This window comes from Lethenteron reissneri, chromosome 15 (genome assembly GCF_015708825.2).
Source record: "Lethenteron reissneri isolate LAM-NWPU_2019-01 chromosome 15, ASM1570882v1, whole genome shotgun sequence".
Taxonomy (NCBI): Eukaryota; Metazoa; Chordata; class Hyperoartia; order Petromyzontiformes; family Petromyzontidae; genus Lethenteron; species Lethenteron reissneri.
Window position 1 is genome coordinate 4,223,198 of NC_083793.1, and position 9,319 is coordinate 4,232,516.

The window sequence follows — 9,319 nt, forward strand, 5'->3', positions numbered from 1 at the left end:
TCACTCCGTTAGCTGTCATTCCATCACCAGCCTTCATACCTGTCAACCCTTTGTCGGTGCTTACCTTATTACACACCAATTCAGACTTTATTGGTCACCCCGTGCCCTTGTACATCTCATCCTGCAAAGTCCCATCACAAGGGAGAAACGCAAACAAATAGACGAAAGAATTAGACTTTTCCTGGTCTCTTGAGTTCTCACAGCAGGTTAAACTTGTAAACTCGTAACAGATTTTTTTTTTCCTGCCATTCGAGGCCTGTAGGTGTCACCCTTGCATCGCTGATAGGTAAAACAAGCATTGTGAATCTCACCAAGGCAATAAAGCCAGGGCAAACTTGTCAAGCATTTACAATAAGCTGTACAACTATTTTTACTTAAAACGTTCGTGACTGCAGGAATTCATATTCTTGGTTCTTTCGGTAAAGTCACGTAGATATAAAAAAAATATTAAAAGCAAAAAACCACGACGTTTCGATCGCAACACAAGCGGTCTTCATCAGGCGGAGAGAAAAGAGGGGGCAAGCTTCCAAATGCAGCTGCTTCTAAGGGCTTTCAGAGTGAGCAAAGCTGTGCGGAGTAAACAGCATGGGCTGGGCAGCCAACGTCAATGTCGGAGCAGGTAATGCCCACTGAGTTTCTAGCTCTTTATCAGAAACGACCTGGCCACAAATGATAGCTCAACGAAGTGGCTTATGTTGAAATTAATAGCAACCACATACTCGAAGCCTATGTTTCTAAATGTGGAGGGGAAAAGCGGAGGACCCGGAGAAAAATCCACCCCACCATGGGAAAAGAGATAACATGCAAACTACAAATATACAGCAGGCGTCAGGGTCAGAATCAAACTCACGACCTCCTGTATACCAGGCGAGGCAGATAACATATCGTGACCTTTACATGCAATAAATATACCCACCTCTCACAATCAGATCCTTTGCACTTGCATTGGAGCCCCGGGGGCAGAGAGATGTTCGCAATTGTTAGATATATTTAGAGCTATGGCAACCGCTTGTTGAGATTGTGTGGCATGGGGATTTGGATTTATAACAATCTAATGCAGTGTGGTTGTACTAACTAATGTGATAAACAATTAGGCGCGTGCTAGCGTGTTCCTATTCATCAGATTTAGAATATTCTTATATTGTAATTCCTGTTTCCGTATATATGTGTTAATATCTTCGTTACCTCCCAGAGCGATGCGATTTGGCCGTTTCGTCAGGTGTGAATCTAGCCAGGTTTTTGTAACCTCATCATGAAATCTAACTTCTCCCCTCGCCAATCACCTCGACACAGGGTGGAGAGGTGGCGCGCTATTTAACATCCTCTGCTTTGAACCCAGCAACCTTCACCCTTTCCCAGTGACCAGGGACGGATGGTAGTATTACTAAAATTAGCCAAGAATGTGTGTAACGCGAGTAACGTCACTCCATATGCCCCCCCCCCCGTCTTTAATATTCATGAGCGGGTGTATTTTTACACTCGCGCAGAAGGTCGAGCGGAAATATTTTTTTTCGCAAATTCGCATTAAGTTGGACGTTTCTTTATTTAAAGTGAATCTAATAAATAATTATACGCAGCAACAAAGTGGATTTGGTGTCTTTATTTATTTCTTCAGCACTTGAGACAAAAGGTAAGTCGAATTTATGCTTCTTACATTATGGTAAAATAGACATTTCATGGTGATTTTCCAGATATTGTATCCAATTCCAATTTTTATCAACCCCAGTGACCGAAAGCAGAAGAGAATAAAGTATCAGAGCAGTGAATTTGAATAAATGTAGTTATATACAGTGCTACAGTGACCTGTAGTGAAGTTTTGATAAATACTTTTGTGCAAGATTCACTGCCATAAAATTTACACAAGATACAAGTATACTCTGCTCAATTTTCTCGTAAACATTACAGCCTCCGTCCTTGGATGGGCAAACAAGCTAATTTTCTTTTATATTTGCCAGAGAGATTGATTAGGGCAGTGTTCTTCAAGAGTGTTCAGATGGGCGCCACTTTCGCCGACAAGGCATCAGTGTGAGGCGCGCCACACCGCATGCAAGGCGTGTTTTCACAATTGTGTATTGTCAGGGACCGTACGAAAGGCTACTAATAAAGAATACTGAATTAGGGCTCTACTTGGGACGTCGAGGTCCATCTCTGCCAGCTACAACTAGCATCAGTGGCGATTGATATCTGAATCGGTCACCAACCCGCACGGACCAACTTGGCGACATAAACTCAAACAACTACTCCGACCAAGGCAGCATAGGGAGGCCTCGTCCATCAGTGGTTTGACAAAGGGCTGTCAATTATATAAATTATGCGTGGCTAACACTTGTTCAATGTCTCTAACAACCACGTAGCCTTGTGGACAAGTGCCATTGGCCCGGCGGTAGTGGGTTTTGTCGATTGTTGCAGAGGTCCATGGTTCAAACCCAGCGGCCGCCCTGGTTAATACTGTGGTGTGCATTCACAGTAATTATACGCGCCGTCTGCTGCCCGCTTGACGTTAAAGACTCCCCGATGTTAATTGCAAGAGTATGCATTTGCAGCGCAAATTCGAAAATTAGCAGCAAATTACTCAATTGGGATTATGCGTTGCCATAATTGCCCCCTCCAGCAGACTAAAGCTGCAAACCTGCTTAAACAAGATAACATTGAAGCTTGAATTTGGTTCTTGAATTTGGTTCTTCACTGGTAGTGAAGGGTTTACCTCCATATCCTCGTTGTGATTATGCAAATTTCAGGTTACCCTTTCGTCATGCGCAAATGCTCATTTTTAGAAGGTTATTTCAACGCGCCAATTTCTAAGCAATCAGAATATTTCCATTATCGGAGTGGCTGGCTTATTGCCAGTTCGTGATGTGTGCTGAGCATTCCAGTTTACAATTGTGCCCCAGGTGTGGCTATTAACTGGTATGCAGCCAGCCCTTAATCAGATGTATGCAATGCTGGCTGCATCTGGCGCAAAGAAACACTGTTCGTCTTTATTTCAGGGGAATTTCTGCGTGACCTACTGACTGTGTGCCCGTGTGACTCCTGAGTGAGTAGTGTGTTCCACATCTCAGGTCAGTATCTGGGGAGTGGTGGCGCAGTGATTAGCGCACTGCTGCTACGAACCCAGCAAAACGAGTTCGATTCTCGTTCACGGTCAATAGCAGTCGCCCGTCACCCCCACTAATGTCCCCCCCCCCCCTCCAATGTGTGCAGATACTACTGACTATGTTGTATGTAGGATATGTAGGCATAGATGCCTACAAAATACATTTATTTTGGGGGCGGGGGGTCGACAATTTTTGTAAACCTGTTGGATCAACTTTTAATCCCCACATCTGATTCAGGCCTTCTGAAAGGCTCTTATGATTTAATTGACGGTCAAACTAACAAACGTAACGCCAGGCTTTTATCATAGATTTGGCTGCTGCTATTACATTTCCACGTGATAAGCCACTTCGTTGAGCTATCCATTTGTGGCCAGGTCGCTTGTGAAAAAGAGCGATAAACAAAGTAGTTAAATAGTAATAGTAGCAAGTGCAAGATACAGCTTTTGAAACCGTCCCTTTCATACGTAGACATATTTATATAGAATAAATAGCTCCTACGGTCCCACCAGTGTATTGTGCATGAACTATTCTCACACCATAAATCATGCATGTTGGGTAAAAGGTCACTGGGAGTTTGATGGAGATGTTGCATATTACATTACATTGTCACATTTACAATTTAGATCCACTGAGCTTGGCAGGAAAGTATTGTGGATGCAATTGGAATGAGGAGGTCGCGTTGGGTGAACTGCATTTGTGGGATGGAAGAGGGCAGATTACTATGACAGGCACGGACGATAGTGACTAAGAGGAACATCTCTAGCGAGATGGGGTGTTACGGTGAGACCAGACCTTGGGCGGATGGATGTCCCCAGTGGCATGTGGATGGAACTGTTGGGACAACCTTGACCCTCCGTTGCATATTTACTGGATCAACTGTGCAACGGCTTTGGGGATCTCGCAGAGAGAAAGGGTATTATGACAAGGTGTGATGGTACCAAAGATGTCAGCTGTGATGATGTCTTGCCATTGGACTTTGACATTAGCAGGGGACACGAGAAACGTACCCCGCGGATTTTGGCTAACCATCGCACGGAAGTCATCGCAACCACGCGCTTTCAGATGCTCGGAACGCTCTTCATTGCGATATGAGGAAGTGGCTGGAGCAATGCACTTTTAAATCTAGCAAGGTTGGCTACGTACGGTGCGAAAGACGTTCAACATACATACATACACACCCAACATCATCAGGCTGTTAATAGGAGCTGAAATGTAAGTGTTGTGTAAATTATGTTCAAGGAAACAATGGGATTCTCTTCAGAAAATGGAAACACTGGGACACCTCGCCCCTGCCATTAACCTGGTATTTCATGGACACTTTGTACTACGAATAAAATAAATGAACAAAGGCTACACGTTCCTTTTTCTACACCGGCTATACACGGAGACTTTAAACAGCGCTGACATGGAATTACTGTCGCGGGGAGGGTTGGGGTATTGGGTGTTGTTTGGCTGGGCACTTCTTTTTTGGGGGGAGCTCCGCATGTGATTTATGGACTTAATTACAGCCCGCTGCATACAAATTCATTGCGCGCACGCCACCATTATCAAGTGCACACGTTCAATCATGAACTTTCTCCCTCCCCCTCCTCCTCCTTCTCCTCCAAACCCCCACTCCATATCCACTTCGCAGCCACCGCCACCTCCAGCCTCCCACCTCCCTCACAGTCTGCTGCCATAATCAGGGGCACACGCACGCGCGCACACACGCACACACACGCGCACACACGCGCACACGCACGCACGCGCACACACGCGCACACACACACGCACGCACACACGCGCACGCACGCGCACCCACGCACACACGCACGCGATGACGACGAGTGTTCATCTACACCGTGTCGTTTTATCCGCTGTTCTAAATGCAATGTCATTCACTGCATGCGGCGATCGAGGTCATTCCGGTGGGACATAGTAAACAAAACAAAAGAAATCCCACGGAATGTCTGGGGATGTGTGACAAGAATGCGGCCGACCTCTCAACTGGACGCCGACCGCGCGTGCTTTACGAGAATGCCCACCTGATTCAAGTTTCAAGTTCATTTATTAGGTATAGCCCTGTGAGCCATTCGGATCTTGAATCGGGTGCAACCGCAACAAACAAAAAACAAAAACATGAACAAGAAAACATCTTAAAGTGAATATGTGACTGAGTGCAAACAGAAAATCCAAGAAAAGACGGCAAAATATTGCAGAAAAAACACCGTTACACCAACGCTGTGTGCAACAATCCCAGTGGGATGCAAGTCAAACAACAACAACAACCACAAGACAACTTAGATTAACGGTCGCGCTTCACGATGTTACATCGCCAGAGGTCAGCTAGTGACAGTGCCCACCGATGGGGGGGTGGGGGGGGGGGTTACGCCGGCAGCGCAGCGCTGTGGAGGAACTGAGGAATTGGTGGGCTACGCGATCTTTTGTGAAACTCACAATTCCACCGGGGCTGCAAGGTGGCTATGATATTCACAGTTCAGCAAATTGATTCTTCAATCTATGGAACTTCAAGCGGTGTCTCCTTATTTTAGTGTTTTCTCGGGGGTTTGGTATTTTTTTTCATTCTGGTATCAGGGATACCGATATCCAGCCTTGGATGATTCACGAATAATGATGATTATGATGACTCCAGTTTTGTCCCACAGGCAAAATGCGAATTAACGAAAACATTGAAATTCAAGACCATACTGAAAAAAGTGGCTTGGCATTCAGTGAGGCTTTCCTGGATGAAGGGCATCATTGTGACCCTACGATTGTACCCAACTAAATATTCCACCTGCTCCAATCTGCACACTTACACGTGCCTGGCATGCTTATGCTCCTCGTGTTACTTTTGGCTACCAACCAACATCGCAGTTAAACATGAAAAACGGACCAGAACGAGTTGGGGGTGCCTTCGGGGGCAATTTTAGTTTCGTGAAAAGAACATTTACGAGTATCGTAATTAAATTAACGTGTTTCTGGAAAGTCACCCGTATTTCAATCTGCACGGTGGCTTTAGCACGATTACCTTGTATCGATCTGCGACTTGCCTGCCAGTGTTCTACTCATACGTTGCATTAGTGCAAAGTGCATTTGTGTTTTCACTCGTGAAATCTCTGTTTGTTAATAATTCCATAAATGCTGTTCTTTTTATATTTATCCAATTGTGTGAATATTTGTCGATGACCAAATCACTCAGATTGCAATGTTGGAAAATAAGCAGAGTTGGGCGTTGCAGTGGTGAAATGTTAGCTACCTTGCCTGGTATACAGAAGGTCGTAGGTTCGATCCCAACCCTGACGCCTGCTGTATATTTGGAGTTTTCATGTTCTCCCCGTGGTCGCGTGGATTTTTACTCCGGGTCCTCCGGTTTTTCCCTCCAAATTTAGAAGCATGCATTGAGAGCATTTGGCTGCTATAGATTTAGACATGATAAGCCACTTCATTGGGCTATCATTTGTGGCCAGGTCGCTTCTGAAAAAAGAGCTATATAGCTCAGTGGGCCTTACCTGGTAAATTAAAAAAAAGTGTTTAGGTTAATAGAGTTGAGCCTGGATACTGCTTGGATGGGTGACCAGCGTATACATCAGGTTGGGACTGGGTAATGTGTTTGTCAGACCGGCCAATGCAGCAAAATCCATTGTTGCAATATACTTCTGTGCTCCCCATATCTATTGCTCCCTGCCTTCACCAGCCTTCATTGACCAGCATGGTGAAGTACACAAACTAATCACAAAACGCAGTTCTAAAAAAAATAGTTTTTCAACCTAGATACTATAGTGCTTAGCACCAGTGGTTTGCTAATATTGGAAGGAAGTGCGTTTCGGTCGGCCGCAGACGCGCATCTGAAAGCGCGCGATGCGATGACCGTTTTTGTTCGATGGCTTAGCCAAAAGCCGCTGTGAGGATGATTAGGCGTTAGCGTGGTGGTTTATGCTCCTTGACGAGATCAGCAAGGCATTGTGGTATGTTTGTGGCAAGCACTTGCTAATATCAATGGAGAAGAACCTCATATTAAATAATCAGCTTTAATCTCAACTGGTCCTGGGCCACTCCTTCACCAACCTGCATTGCCTCGCGTGATGAAGTGTGGTCAAATAACTCGCATGACCGACACTGCGTGGGGGACGACTCCATCAGTGATTTGACAACGGGCTCTACATCATCATTATTAGAAATCGTAATTAATGAGCAGGCTGAGACTGCAAGACCGCACCTTGCACCGGAACCTGTCTTGAAAAGTGACTGGTAACCGCCGATTCCAATGCACGTTTTTCATTGGTTCAGGCTCGGTGATCTGTTTCTGGTGTAGCCATTGAGGCCCTCTGGGTCTCTTAAGATCTATGCACCATTTCCATGAAGGGACTTCTGTCATTTATCTGGCAACAATTTAATAGCACGCCAAATCTCGAGGGGAAATGTAAATGTGCACCCCCTGGAAATTGCTTGCTCACTCCATTGCTGGTAGAAGGGTCTCCACGAGAGGGAGCCCTAGAAAGCCCCCTCTAGAGTGAATTTGGCCTACTCTTCCACGCTGGCCTGACAACTTGGAAGAGGTGGGATGACTCACAATTTAACCCACTTTAACCCAAGCGACACACCAAATCGACCGTGGTGTAAACAATTACATTGCTGTGCAGCAGACAGGGGAAGGGGCATTCCAGGCACGTGCCCATTGTCCCAACTGCCACACCGGGAGATCGAATCGGCGACCTAGAGATTGCGTGCTCACCACTACACCACGGTAGCATATCTCGGGCAATGCCTTCTGCATGCAATATTTGCGTTTTTCTGCGCCGCCGTAATAAATTGCTGCCTTCGTCGAAGCGATAATACAAAACACGCGCATTATGCGTCACCTCCTGAAAGTAAATCTTTCACAAAACGTTCGACAAGATAAATTCTCCTCCGCCTTTGATGTGGTTTTTTTGGGGTTTATTGTCATCGGGTGCCATCCAATTCATCTCCTATGTAAATATCTGCACCGTGTCAACACAGTCGGCGTGGGATATTTCAGGGCCCCAACATTTTAAGAGGGAGATTTATGCGTGTGGTCAATTTCCGCGCAGGTGCAGCGGGGAATGTCGAGGCATTACAAGAAAAAATATTCCACCCGTGAAGATTAATTTGTTGGAGAAAAAAAACGTACCCAAAACCCCATTCAATTCGAAATGAATATTCTTTAAAAAATAATAATTACCTTGGGAGGAAAAGCATGTTTAAGGGGTGATATTTATTTTTGGAGACCCAAAGCTTATGTATAAATCTAGAATAAACATACCCAAAGCTGAATAGACTATAATTACTGTAAGGGGGCGGCGAACGTGACGCTGCCGTATTTTCGTGCTTTTATGTAAAAATTATACAGATGTAGTGAGTTCAACTGAGTCGCAGACGTAGACTTGGAGGCAACACATTTATTTAAATTTCGATTTAAAGCTTTCGTGACTGCAGGGATTCATCTTCTTGGTTCTTTCGGTAAAGTCACGTAGAAGGGAAATAATATAATAATAATAATAAAAACATAATAAAATACAATTCTCACGACGTTTCGGCCACAACACAAGCAGCCGTCCTCAGGTGAAGAACAGGTCTGTCGGAAAGACAGCGTCTGAATGACGCTGTCTTTCCGACAGACCTGTTCTTCACATTTATTTATCTCCAACACACGGGGTAACTTCCCCTTAACAGTATAACAACCTATGGTGGTGACCACCAGGCTAACTACACTAATTGCAATGTAGCTGGTGTAGTTAGCCGGGTGGTGACCACCAGGCTAACTACACTAATTACAAAGTGACTAGCTACTACGGACCGGACCACAGCTCGGTTCCAGGTCCACGTGTTGGAGACTTGTAGAACGTAGGACGTAGACGAAGGTTTCTTGAGGATGAACAACAACAACGCCGGTCCCTCTGGGGGACCCGGCTTATGTTCTCTGGCTGACTCCGCCCTTGGCCACGACCACCTTCCAGAATCCTCGGGAAGGATTTGGATGCTAACCACGTGACCGCCCCGAGCCCCCACTTGGGCCCCTTTGTAGACTTAACCGGTCACGTGTCCTCTCGGGTCAACCAGAGTGCCATGGCCTTTTGTAACCCCATTCCTACGGCGGGCACTCCCACACCTTGACCTGTAGGGGTTGGCACTGCACGCCAAGCGTGGTGCCATCCAGCGCTATCAACCAGCGCTCACCGGGCCCCTCTAGGGTCGGTACTGCACCCACACCACGTGGTGTCCGC